The sequence below is a fragment of the Lithobates pipiens genome, unplaced genomic scaffold, assembly GCF_037356315.1.
Source record: "Lithobates pipiens isolate NorthernLeopardFrog02 unplaced genomic scaffold, aLitPip1_a1.2 Scaffold_18, whole genome shotgun sequence".
NCBI classification, from domain to species: Eukaryota; Metazoa; Chordata; class Amphibia; order Anura; family Ranidae; genus Lithobates; species Lithobates pipiens.
In genome coordinates, this window is record NW_027507758.1 from 508,008,279 (window position 1) to 508,022,199 (window position 13,921).

The 13,921-nt window shown below is 46.0% G+C and overlaps 1 protein-coding gene across 2 annotated transcripts in view; it reads left to right on the forward strand.

The window, feature by feature from the left end:
- SNTG2 (syntrophin gamma 2) overlaps positions 1 to 13,921 on the forward strand; it is a 787,936-nt gene that overhangs the window by 43,443 nt on the left and 730,572 nt on the right. The window lies entirely within an intron of this gene.

Here is a 13,921-nt window from a genome sequence, read left to right on the forward strand (position 1 = left end):
AGTGGCAACGTGACGTCACTGGTAATGTTCTGGAGCAGTTCACTGATGCTGAGCCTGAGAAGTTGGGTATGAGTCCAGCAATTGGCAGCGCTCTGATGGAGCACCAGGCTGTGTTTACCTCCAGCTGCGAGAAGGTTCCGTTAACCATTGCAACTTTTCAAGTCTCAGCAAGTGAGTCTCTCTGCATCCCCAGTGTCATGAAAATCCCCAGGAAGGACTTAGGTCTGGAGTCAAGGGCCTGGTTATTAACGGAAGCATTAAAAGAGATGCTTGAACTTTGGGATGTACAGCCAATCTATACTAGTGTGTCTCCTCCACAGTCTTATGGTCTGGTATTGCGGAGTACCACTAGGTGGAGCACTGTATGGCAGGCTGTACAGAGCAAAGCAATACAGGACAGGAATGGTTTATTCCTAAATTTGCTACTTTTGTTAAAAGTTGCCGCTACGTATGCTGCTAGATTAGCTCCAGAAGAAATATTTGAGACAGATATTGGAGAAGTTGAAAATAAGCCTAAAATGTCTGTGGTTACACCTCCGAACAGCCAGATGGGAAGCATTTCTGCTGCTATGGTCCAGTGTGGTGCTGGTCAGTTGTTGGTGAAGGGCACGTATACTGCACCAGTAGAAAAACCACATGAGGTGGAAGGGCCATGTGTGGACCTGAAAGCAGCAGAGATCCTGACCAGGGCTCAAACAAAGGTGGTTAAAGAGACTGGGGTCCCCAGTCCAGTGCTTGGTTTAGGTGACAAACCTAATAAGGTCCCCGGGACAGGGGAATGGACAAGGAGTGTGATAAAAATTGTATGTGGATCAGACCAGAGCTTGCCTGTTCCGGTGGATAAAAATACAGATGGCATCAGAACAGGTCAAGTGATAGGACAGCTGCCTGCAGAGTGGGTGAACCCAGGGGAGGTGGCGTCCTGTGAGGTTCCAGTGGGTGATGGCGGCCCTCCAGTATGTGTGCCCTCTGTGGACTCTACCCTAGCAAATGTTGGAAAAAAAGGCATTGGTGACATGTGCAACATTGAGAGGTCTAATGTTGGTTTGAATATGTCTGTCAATGATGAACCAAATAATGTGTTAATGGTACATGATAATGTGGTGTCCAAAGGTACAGGTAAACCTAGTAATCAATTAGTGACTGCTGAGGCAGGTACCAGAAATAAGAGGTGGGTTTCCGTTCTAAACACTATAGAAATAGGCCCCCTACAGTCTCAGAACAGTACTGCTGAGATAGTTTTGGGGAAACCTGGGGACCTGAAGCGTGGAGGCAGAAGGGTTGGTAGGAAGACCAACGGGTACCCATTAAGATTTCAGGAGAGGAAGTGCTTATGGAAATGCACTCGGAAGAAAAGTTGGGAAGGTCGCATCAAAGCTCATAGCAGAGTGACAGTTAGGCTTAGAGGGAGACACCAAAGGAGGCATTGGGTGGAGTTCCCCGTTAGAAGAAGCAAGGTTGGACAGGAGGGTACTTCTGTAAATGGTATCTGGCACAGAGGTGCCAAAAGTAACTTGGGTGTTCCGCCCTCGGGGTCGAAACAAAGGGGGGGGATATGTGGTAGTTCGGAATCTCCAATCCTGGGACCGGGTTTTGGGAACAGCCAGCAGTCTGGCTGGATGATTGCACAGGTGGGTCTTGGGCTTAAAACAAAGCCAACACCAGGGTTCTGGGCTCCACCCTCCCGAGGAGTCCAGGCGTGTAAGGGAGAAGAAGTGTGCATGTCTGCACAGGTCGGTCTGTCAGAGTAGACAGAGGGTCCAAGCTTGTGGGCTGAAAGAGAAGCTGTTAAAGAGTGCTGAGGTACTGGGTGTACGGGAACTCTGTTAAAGAGCCAAGAGGGCTGCAGCAGAAGTCTGAGCAGCAGTGCTGCTAAAGAGAGCCAGGTGGCTTGGTATTTTTGGTTCTACATACATTACTGCTGTGGAAAGCTGAAACCCCTGTGTGGGCAACTATTTTGTTATCTGACTTTTCTTTCTTTAATAAAAGTGGGCCTACGAGCCCTTAAACGACATCTGGTGTGGATCCAGCTCACTGGTAAGCTCTACCTTTAAGCTAAAATAACCCCCAAATATTACAATATATATATATATATATATATATATATATGTAAGCCATATGTGTTATAAACCATGTTGTGACCAAAATTTAAAACTTATCAGCCTTTACCTTTTAAAAAGTTTTGTGTGCTCCTCGCAGGACTTATAATTGTTTATGGTAACCAACTTTGAAAAGCCAGCTCCTTTTGGCACAGACACCTGAATTAATATTGTTTAGTTACATCTAAGATCAGATGGCTAGTAGGCCACCCTCATTTCCAGTTAATGGCTTGTCTATTCTCACCAAATCTTAAAACTTCAGTGTGAGAGTCTTCTGAGCTCCTGAACCAGATTGATCATGACAGTCTCTATAAAAGTAAATACATGGCTTTCCTGAAAAGAGCGTGAGCATGTACTGGGATTTTATTTACCATCTCTGATGATATTAGTGACTATAGTCAGCCAGTCAATCATAGATAAGTCTCCAGAACTCACATTCATGTCCAATACAAGTCTGTGTTCTGTGCTCAAACCCCTACTCAATGTATCACAAGTTGCTATTCAGTCGTGTGTTCATAAAGCCTTTATAAGGCATGTAATAGGTAACCTGCGGTGTACTTAACCCTTCACGACTGTATAAAAATAAAAATGTTTGGGATTTTGATGCATTTCAAGCTAGCTACTAACTTCAGATGTGCTGGCCATGCATACACAATCTGCCCCTTACAAGATCTTTATTATGGAAGATCACTCTACATTCACAAACATTCACATTAAAATAGAACTATAAGCAAAACTGTATTTTTTTATTTTGGATAGAGTAAGGGAGAGTTGTTAGATTGCTTTTTCTCCATCTGTGTCCCATTGTAGATATTCAGCTTCACTTCTTGTCTTCTAACCAAACAAGAAGTGGGAGAAAAAGCCCTGCACATTAAGGGAATTCCTTGGGAACTCCCAGGTCATCAGAACTAGTGTCCCTATTGGAAGATTTCCTGTCTATTACTTTTCTCAGACATCCCACAATTTGGGATATTCTTTTACTTTCCCTTTCAATGATAATGGTAAACAGGACAGATGAAAGGGTGAATCTACCTGCATGGATACACTGATAGGGATTCTAATCCCTCTCCACCATAAGCATGCACTTGGGCTTTGGTTTAGCTCTATAAAAAAATAACAGTAGCTAATGAGGAAGATCCAACATGGTTGATCGCTTAGCCAGAGGATGTCCACCAATGTCTGTGAGGACATACACACCAGGGCAGGACTTACCATTGGGCTTGACTGGGCTCAAGCCCATGGGCCCCTCCCAATAGGGGGCCCCCGCCGAGATACATAGCCGAGTGTACTCAGCTCGGCTCCACTCACAGTCATGCCCAGTCCTGCCCTATGATGGACATAACACAGGGACTCGGCTACTCTCGGCTCCGCTCGGGACTGCGAGAGGACCCAAGAGCTACCGAGGGGACACAAAAGCCGCTGAGATGCAGAGGGCTATGTATCTCGGCGGCGCCATTTTTAAACTTCAAGACTGCAATAAAAAGGCTGCAAATGACACTGGGGCAAGGCTGCAAATGACAAGGCTACAATGACAAGGCTGCAGATGGATGGGCAAGGCTGTAGATGGACACTGATAAGGCTGCATTGATGGGCATTTAAATGTACGTTTTTTTTCCTTAAACTTCCCTCCTAAACTTGGGGTGCGTGTTATATGCCGGCGCGTGTTATACTCCTATAAATATGGTAATGTATAGAAGGTAGGGCCTGAAAGGGACTCAAGCCCAGGGGCCCCCACCACCCTAAGTCCTGCCCTGATACACACATATGATTGTTGACATAAATGACAGTAATTACCTGCATCAGTGAACTTTTGTTTTATGTCTGTTGGCACCTGTAGTCCGTTATCTAACTAAGGAGCTTGAACCTACCATTAAATCCCAAATTAAAAAAGCTAATGATATATAAAAACTACTTATATCAATCACAACTATTTGGATTTCTCATGCTTCCACAGATATTGAGGCATTTGATATTTTTTTTTATTTAAATGTATTTTTATTGAAGAAAAAAGATTTTCATACAACAGGTGAAATCGTACACAGTGATACAAATAGTCAAGATTGATAATGCAACATCGTCAAAGAAAACCGCCGCAGGCGGGAAATAGACTGTGAACATTTCAGTATATCACATCAAAAAGTAAAAAGAAAAAGGACACACCACGAGTCTACCAGTAAAAATGCATAGAAAAACCAAAGAATATATATATCAGTGTGGGAGGGGTTGTGGGGCAGAAATCCCAAGGCCAAACCCGAGAAAACCATTCCCTAGAGTACATGGTCAAAAGAGTTAAGGTACAGTCTCAGGGTTAACCATGGAAATGTCCCACTTGTCCCATATTTTAGAAAACTTGGGTAGAGTATCTTGCACCAGCGCAGTCAGATGTTCCATTCTGCGTATATATGCAATAGCAGAGATTAGCTGCGATTGGGACGGAGGGGAGGTGGACAACCAAAGAGTGGGAATCGTTCTCTTAGCAGCTAGAAGAATATAGGCTGTTAATTTCTTGGCATATTTAGATAATGCCGCGATAGGCAGGCCTAATAAGTAGTGTTTAGGGTCTAATGGAATATCTACCTCCAAAACAGACTGTAGTAGGGATTGGACCATGGACCAAAAAGGCACAATCAAAGGGCAGCTCCAGAAAATATGGTAATGGGTGCCCTCATCTCGTTGGCATCTCCAACACAAATTAGATACGGAATGATCATATTTATGTAACATTTCAGGGGTTTTGTACCAGAACATTAGTATCTTGTAGGCCGTCTCTCTCTGCTCCACACATCTGGAGACTCTAGAGGTAGAGGTCCAGATGTCCTGCCATTGGGAAATGGTTAAGGGGGATGGTAAAATTGTAGCCCATCTTCTCATATAGAGATGTGTGTCTGTGGTGGGCGAGATTGAATTGTGGAGGGCACTATAAATAGAGGATATAAGTCCTTTCTGGTACGGGCCTTGTGAGCACAAAGTTTCAAAAGTGTTAGGATTGGCCAGAGTCAGGTCAGGAGATCTAGAGTGGAAATAATGTTTGAATTGAATGTAAGAGAAAGAGAGTCGATCAGGAATGCCATATTTGTCCTGAAGCTCAGGAAAGGATAGGAATTTGCGAGATACTGGATGCACCAGATGGCGGAGTTGAAAGACGCCAGACCTATACCAAGGAAACATATTCTTCACCGAAAGGCTGTCAGGCATATCTGGATTAAAAATGACATTCAGCAGGGGTGAGCATGGAGAAGAGAGAGAGAACCGTATGTGACACTGTTTCCATATGGAGAGAGTAAAAAGCATCGGTCCCAGGCATATACGCCTAAGCTGAGCCATAGAGGAGGTCAGATCAGACCATAGCATGGAGCACGGATGGACCGGGGTGACCACACTCATTTCTAGCTCTGACCATCTACTGGTAGCAAAATATGACGACCAGGAGACAGCCGCCACTAGGTGCGACGCATAGTAATACTTCACGATATCGGGGGCTCCCAGTCCTCCATGAGATCGTGGAGCAAAAACCACCGTTTGGGCAATCCGATGTCTCTTATTCCCCCATATAAATTTAGCAAAGGCTCGCTGAATATTCCTAAGCTGAGGCATGGAGATAGCAACTGGTAATGTTTCGAAAAGATATAAAAACTTGGGGAGTATGGCCATTTTCAATACATTAATCCTACCCAGGAGAGATAGGGGGCAAGACGACCAACTTCTGAGTAGACCATGCGTTTCCGCTATTAAGGATATATAGTTAGCTTCATAAAGGGAGCCGTACTTGGCGGTCAGGTTAATGCCAAGATATTTGAGAGAAACGGGGCACCAACGGTAGGGGTACGTGGATTCTAAGGAAGCTTGAAGTGCGGGGGGGATATGAATAGGGAGCGCTTCGGTTTTAGACGTATTTACCTTATAACCCGAGAGCCTACCGAAGGAATCTAAAAGAGTGTGAAGTTTGGGAAGGGAGGTTAGGGGTTTCGTCAGTGTGAGGAGAATGTCGTCTGCATAAAGAGACAGCTTGTATTCTTTCAGTCTGAGGGAGACTCCCCTTATGTCTGAATCTGCCCGTATAGCTGCAGCCAAGGGTTCTAAGCATAATATAAACAGCAAGGGGGATAGGGGGCATCCCTGTCTGGTACCATTACTATGTGTGAATAGCGGGGATCTGTAAGATGCCAATTGGACTTGGGACGTGGGAGACGAGTATAGGGCTTGAAGGGTCGAAAGGAAAGAACCAGAAAGGCCAAAGCGCTTAAGCGTTGCAAACATGTAGGGCCATCCCAGCCTGTCAAAGGCTTTTTGTGCGTCTAAACTCAAAACAATAGCCGGGCGAGACATTTTATCGAGTAGATCTATGAGGTCAATGGTACGCCTGGTATTATCCCCAGCCCGTCTACCCAGTACAAATCCCACCTGGTCATTATGAATCAGAGCAGGAATCAATAAGGAAAGCCTATTAGCTAAAATTTTGGTGAAGATTTTATAGTCGGAGTTGAGTAAGGCTATGGGTCTGTAGTTATCTGGCAGTGTAGGGGATTTACCCGGTTTCGGGATAACTGTGATATGTGCGTGGAGAAACTGGGAATGCGGAACATTGCCCCTTTGCAGGGAGGTGAAAAGATTAAGCAGATGGGGGCTCAGTGTCGGGAGAAAAGTTTTATAATAAACATAAGGAAGCCCATCAGGACCCGGGGATTTATGGGACGGAAGGTCTTTTACAACCGCAGCTAGCTCCTCCGGTGTAACGGGGGCATTTAAGGTGTCTACTTGTGGGGAAGACAACACTGGTAATTTCAAAGAAGCGCAGAAATCATCAAAGCTACTTTGGGAGAACTCATGATTGGGGTCAGAAGCTAGGCAGTTATATAATTTTTTGTAAAAAGTGCCAAACACTTTAGTCATCGTCAAGGGGCAGTAAGTTGGAGTGCCGTCCGGCTGTAGCAGGAGGTCAGGATAGGAGTGAAATGGACGGGGCTTCAGCTTGTTCACCAACATCCTATGAGGCTTGTTGGCAAATTCATAGAACCTTTGTTTAGTCCAAAGCAGAGCCTTAGAACACTTGTGCATATCCAAGGACTTTAACCGTTCGCGGAGAGAGGTCACTGTGCGAAGACGCGGCACCGATGGGGAGGACACAAGCAGAGCTTCAGCTCTTTGCAATTGCGAGAGGAGGTCCAGTCTCTGTGCTGCCGAGTCCCGCTTAAGGCGAGAGCCAGCCGAGATACATAATCCTCTAAAAACAGCCTTGTGGGCCTCCCAAAGGGTGGACACGTCCCGCACCGACCCTTCATTAAGCTGAAAAAATTCGGCTAACCCGTGGGATAGATGAGCTTCGGTAACCGGGTCGCGGAGGAGGAACTCGTTGAATCTCCAGTGGCAGGTCTTAGGTGTAGAGAGGGTGAGGGCGAGGTCAAGCTGTACCGATGCATGATCAGACCACGTTATGGGATTCAACTCCGAGGCCACTACCGACGTTAGGAGAGGCGCCGAAACAAAGATGTAGTCCAATCTAGAGTACATCTTGTGTGGGGGAGAGTAAAAGGAGAATTGCCGATGTGTAGGGTGTTTAATCCTCCAGGTGTCCAAAAAATTATGGGACCTAATGAGCTTGCGAAACGCAGCAGATTGACGTTCCGTTTTTAAAGAGGGATTGTCTGAAAACAGGGTCTGCCTATCCTTCCTAGCAGACATGGCCATATTAAAGTCCCCGCCAAGGATCATGAATGGCTGGGCATAGGTGCCCAGGCTGTCCAAGACCTCAGTGAGGAAGTGAATCTGGCCTGAGTTGGGAGCATAAACATTGATTATAGTAAGAGAACGAGATAAGTAGTCACAGTCCAGGAGAATGTACCTGCCCCGAGGATCGATAAATGAGGACTTAACCCGTAGCGGGCATGTCTTTTTAATCAGTATTGCCACCCCTGCTTTACCAGAGGGGTCGGAGGCCATAAAAGAGACCGGAAAATGTTTGGCCGCAAATTTAAGAGATCCCCCCGGGCGAAAGTGGGTCTCCTGGACTAGGACCACATCCGCATTAGAGGACCTGAACTCCTTCAAAGCCAACCAGCGCTTATGGATTGAGTTCAGGCCCTTAACATTGTAAGTAAGTACCCTCAAAGCCATCGTATAGAAATCAGAGAAAGCTTAAGACATCCATAATATACATATAAAAAACGGACATAACCATACCAACCATGAAGAAACCGGGACTCATGGCGTGTCCTAGAAGTAAAAGGCAAATGAAGACATAGAATAACAACAATGTGATTATAAATTGTAGTAGAAAGCATCCAAATTGAACAAAAGATGAAAAAAAGGCCAAAAAATAGGCCTAGAAAGTAGGAAAAAAAAACATTACTGATAGAAAAAAGGCCTGGGGGGTGAAAACCACCCAGGAGTCCACAGCCGTAGCCATGGAACCAAAGAAGGCACATCAGGGGTTCCAGCTCATCTGGAGAGACCCCGCCACCTTCCAGCAAAAATTACAGGAAATAAGAGCAAAACACTGTAGTCCCAACAACCAAAAAAGAACAGGGGCAGTGGAAAATGGAACCTGTAACTAAAGTTGCAAATATCCCTTGTTAAAGAGGAAACATGGTGAGACAGGGGCCGAGGCCAAGATCAGCCAAACATGACACTTGGAAGCTTCCATCAGGGAGGGAGTCTAGGATGCAGGTTACGTTGAGGGGTAGAGAAGGATTTCTGCGGCTTCTGGCGTGCAGGGGTCCAGATCCGAGCAGGAATGGAGGAGGGTCTGGGCGTCGTCGGAAGCGGCATGGGGTCTTCGTCTGGAAGCGGTGGTAGGCCCAGATTACGTATGAAAGCTTCACTCTCCTGAAGATCTCTCATAGAGTATTGAATCCCATCTTTAGTAGCAGAAAGGCGGAAAGGAAACCCCCAACGATATGGAAACTGATGATTTTGTAGATGAGCAGTCACGGGGCGAAAGCTGCGACGCTTGGCAAGAGTAATAGGGGATAAGTCACAAAAAATTTGAATCTTGGCTCCTTTAAATTCCAAGCGGGATTTGTTCCGGGTGGCCATGGTCAAAGCCTCTTTGCTATCGTAGTAATGAAAGCGTACGATAATGTCTCTGGGATTGGCTCCGGCAGGCGGTTTTGGGGCCAGGGATCTGTGGGCCCTATCCATTCTCCAGTCTATGTCCGGGACTTTAGGGGCAACAACGTTAAAGAGGCTGAGTAGGTAAGGTTTGATCTCCCCCTCACTAATAGCCTCTGGAACGCCTCTGATCCGAAGGTTTTGGCGACGTTCCCTGTTCTCCAAATCTTCCTGTTGGGATTGGAGCTGAGAGACCGATTGTTTCAGACCGGCGTTGTCTTCTTCCAAAACGTGGACATATTGTATCAGGTCATCAAATTTGGTTTCCAGGACATCAGTCCGTTCTCCAATCTGGGCAAGCTCTCCCCGCAGTTCATGGGCCAGCTTACCCATTTCCTTTGAAACATTGCTCGTCAAGTCTTGTAGGAGAACTCGCAGTTTATCGTCAAGCACATCAACTGTGACCGGGGCGGACATCGTGTCTGAGTGGCTGTGTGACAAGGAATGTGGACTGTCGTGCGCCGGTGCTTGGGAAGCCACTTGTGCATACGTGAAAGGAACCTGGAGAAGGGGCTGGGGAGGCCGGCCTGCTTAAAAATCGATCCAGAGTCTGTGTCTGTGGGGGCCGCAAATCCGGGGACGTAGACTGAGGAAGGTGTTTCGGCCCGTATTTCACCATGAGGCGTTGGGACTAGGCGTATAATCAGTTACATGCGGTGTTTCCCATAGAAAAGTAGCGACTGCGAGTAGCACGGGAGCATTGGAAGGCGGCTAAGGCCTATGTAGGATGATCACATGGCTGTCAAACAAGTGGGACCCAAGATGAGACCCCAAGATAGTATGCTACCGTTCAGAAGATCCAAACCAACCGTGGGGGGAGGGGGGGATGGAGCAGGAGTGCAGGCCGCAGCAGTCAACTGTGAGGGGAGGGAGATGAAGTAGGAGGGCAGTCTGTAGCAGTCCCAAGCAACCAGGGGGGGGGAATCCAGACCCCACTGCCCCACTGAGTGGTATAAGGGGAGAGGGCACCAGATAAGGCAGGAACCAGGGCAATTAGCAGGCAGGTACAGGCCACTGGTAGTAGGAGAAGGAGATGGGTGGACCAAGATGGCCGCTGAGCAGGCCGAGGGTAGGTGCAGGGTAGGAGGGTGAGAGAGATTTAGGCAGGCAGATACTCAGGAGGGTTGCTATGCACAGCTGAGGCAGGGATCAATGCCTGTTCTGGATGGGTCAGCAATCCGGCCACAGAGGAGGGAGAGCAGATATGTTGGTAAAGGTCTCGGGTGGAGCAAGATGGCCGCCGGAGCTCACCTTTCTAGCTGGGGCCTGGGCTTCCTCTCTGGCATCCGAGCGGCGGCCAGCGGGGGTCCGGTGTAGGAGAGGCTATCCGAAGGGATCCGCGCCAGGTGTCCGCTGTAGTCCCGGCCGGGATGGGGCCTAGGATGCGCCGTCCGGAGGCTCCGTGTGTCGGCGTAGGCCGCAAGATGGCGGCGTCCGGCCTGCCTCTCCGCCCGCCCGTCGCTGCGGAGCGAGAACGGCAGCGGACTCAGCAGCAATATCAGCACCGTCCGGAGCCCCGATGGCCCACCGACGAGATGGAGAGGTCGGTGGGCAGAAATAGGGTGCGGTGGCCGAGGATGGGGTTCGATTGGAGCTAGGCCTCAGCGGAGCTCTCCCCAGGCACGTCCGTCGTCCTCGGCTTCCGGTCACGCCGAGGCATTTGATATTGATGAACTGGCTGTACAATGTCTTGCTCTATGTTAGCTGCAATGTTAGTCAAGTGGTCACTAAATGGCAGTTTTCATTTATGGGAGCTATGAACAGTATTTGAACATACTGCTCTGCACTATTCTCTCTTCGTTTTAAATATCATCTTTTGTGGCAGCTTCCTGAAATGTTAAATTTCTTTAAGGGAAAAAGAGGTATGCAAAAATTTAAATATCAGCTGTGAAACGGCAGAATGAGAAGCATTTACACCTGGATTAGTAACTGGCCTGTCATTGGAAAATTGCCCATGCACAAGAAAGGAATATAAAGGTGTTTGACATTCTAGGACATCCTCTTCAAATGTAATAATTTTCCAAACTGCTATCACTGTGGTTTAGGGGCTTGTGGTAATGGAAATAGAGTACTGTACTTCTCTGACTAATGAAAAAGCTCACTATACACACCTTTTTAATTGCATTTCTTACTAAGTATATGCAAGTATTAGTTATTTGTGGGAATGATATGCATAAAACATAGGCGCAGTAATGAACAGTGGTGTTTTCCAAAGCACAACTCTTACAGCATCTCACAAAGTGAGTACACACCTCACATTTTTGTAAATATTTTATGATATCTTTTCATGTGACAACACTAAAGAAATGACACTTTGCTACAATGTAAAGTATAGCGTGTACAGCTTGTAAAACAGTGTACATTTGCTGTTCCCTCAAAATAACTCAAAATAACTCAACACACAGCCATTAATGTCTAAACTGCTGGCAACAAAAGTGAGTGAAAATGTCCAAATTGGGCCCAACGTGTCAATATTTTGTGTGACCACCATTATTTTCAAGCACTGCCTTAACCCTCTTGGGCATGGAGTTCACCAGAACTTCACAGGTTGCCACTGGAGTCCTCTTCCACTCCTCCATGACGACATCACAGAGCTGGTGGATGTTAGTGACCTTGTGCTCCTCCACCTTCCGTTTGAGGATGCCCCAAAGATGCTCAATAGGGTTAATGTCTGGAGACATGCTTGGCCAGTCCATCAGCTTTACCCTCAGCTTCTTTAGCAAGTCACCAAAGAGAAGGGATCATGCTTTGCTTCAGTATGTCACAGTACATGTTGGCATTCATGGTTCCCTCAATGAACTGTAGCTCCCCAGTGCTGGTAGCACTCATGTAGCCCCAGACCATAACACTCCCACCACCATGCTTGACTGTAGGCACACACTCACCTGGTTGCAGCCACACATGCTTGACACCATCTGAACCAAATAAATGTATCTTGTTATCATCAGTCCACAGGACATGGTTCCAGTAATCCATGTCCTTTGTCTGCTTTTTTTTTTAGCAAACTGTTTGTAGGCTTTCTTTAGAATAGGCTTCCTTCTGGGGCAACAGCCACGCAGACCAATGTGATGCAGTGTGTGGCATATGGTCTGAGATTTCACAGGCTGACCCCCCCCACCCCTTTAACCCCTGCAGCAATGCTGGCAACAATCATACTTCTATTTCCCAAAGACAACCTCTGGATATGACACTGAGCACATGCACTCAACTTCTTTGCTTGTCCATGGCAAGGCCTGTTCTGAGTGAAACCTGTTAAATCACTGTATGGTCTTGGCCACCATGCTGCAGCTCAGTTTCAGGGTCTTGGCAATCTTCTTATAGTCTAGGCCATCTTTATGTAGAGCAACAATTCTATTTTTCAGATCCTCAGAGAGTTCTTTGCCATGAGGTGTCATGTTGAACTTCCAGTGATCAGTGTGAGAGAATGAGAGCAATAACACCGTCACCAAATTTAAAACACCTGCTCCAAAATTCACACCTGAGACCTTGTAACACTAACAAGTCCCATGACACCAGGGAGGGGAAATGGCTAATTGGGCCCAATTTGGATATTTTCACTTAGGGGTGTGCTCACTTTTGTTGAAAGCGGTTTTGACATTAATGGCTGTGTGTTGAGTTATTTTGAGGGGACAGCAAATTTTCACTGTTATACAAGCTGTACACTCACTACTTTACATTGTAGCAAAGTGTTGTTTCTTCAGTGTTGTCACATGAAAAGATATAATAAAATATTTACAAAAATGTAAGGGGTGTACTTACTTCTGTGAGATACTGTATATTGGTCAGTTGTCCTGTACTAGATTATGGGGCTTATTTAACCACTTTACCGAGCAGCCGTGGCAGAATGGTACTGCTGGGTGACATGACATTATGTAACATCGCTTCACCCTGTGGCCACTAGGGGTGCATGCCTGCTGCTTGCCCCTGAGCCGATGCGAGTGCCAGGTGGTCCCGATCACCGCAGACCCCTTGATCGCCCCCTAGTGTAAACCCTTTCCCTGCCAGTGACATTTTTACAATAATCAGTGCATTTTTATATCACTGGTCGCTGTATAAGTGCCAATGGTCCAAAAAACGTGTCAAAAGTGTATGATGTGTCCGCCATAATGTCACAGTGCCAATAAAAAGATCACCACAATTACTAGTAAAAAAAAATAATAATAATATTATTTTTGTAGACGCTATATATCTTTTGCACAAACCAATCAATATACACTTATTGCAATTTTTATTACCAAAAATATGTAGAAGAATACATATCGGCTTAAACTGACAAAAAAATAGCTTTTTTTAAAAAAAAATGGGAAAATGATTATAGCAAAAAGTACAAAATATTGTGTTTTTTTCAAAATGATCGCTTCTTTTATTTATAGCTCAAAAAATAAAAACTGCAGAAATTATAAAATACCACCAAAAGAAAGTTCTATTTGTGGGGAAAAAGAGGACATCAATTTTGTTTGGGTGCAGTGCCGCATGGCCGTGCAATTGTCAGTTAAAGTGACACAGTGCCGAATCGCAAAAAATGGCCTGGTCATTCAGCAACCAAATCTGCCGGGGCTGAAGCAATTAAAGAGGATCTTATTCTCAATCATACAAATCACAACAAAGGCACTTCTAGAAATGTTTGGTAAGAGCAATCCACAAACATATACTTACATATAATTGCAGGTTGTTTATTTCTTAAAACCTTATTTTTCTTCTCTCCCCAATTTTTC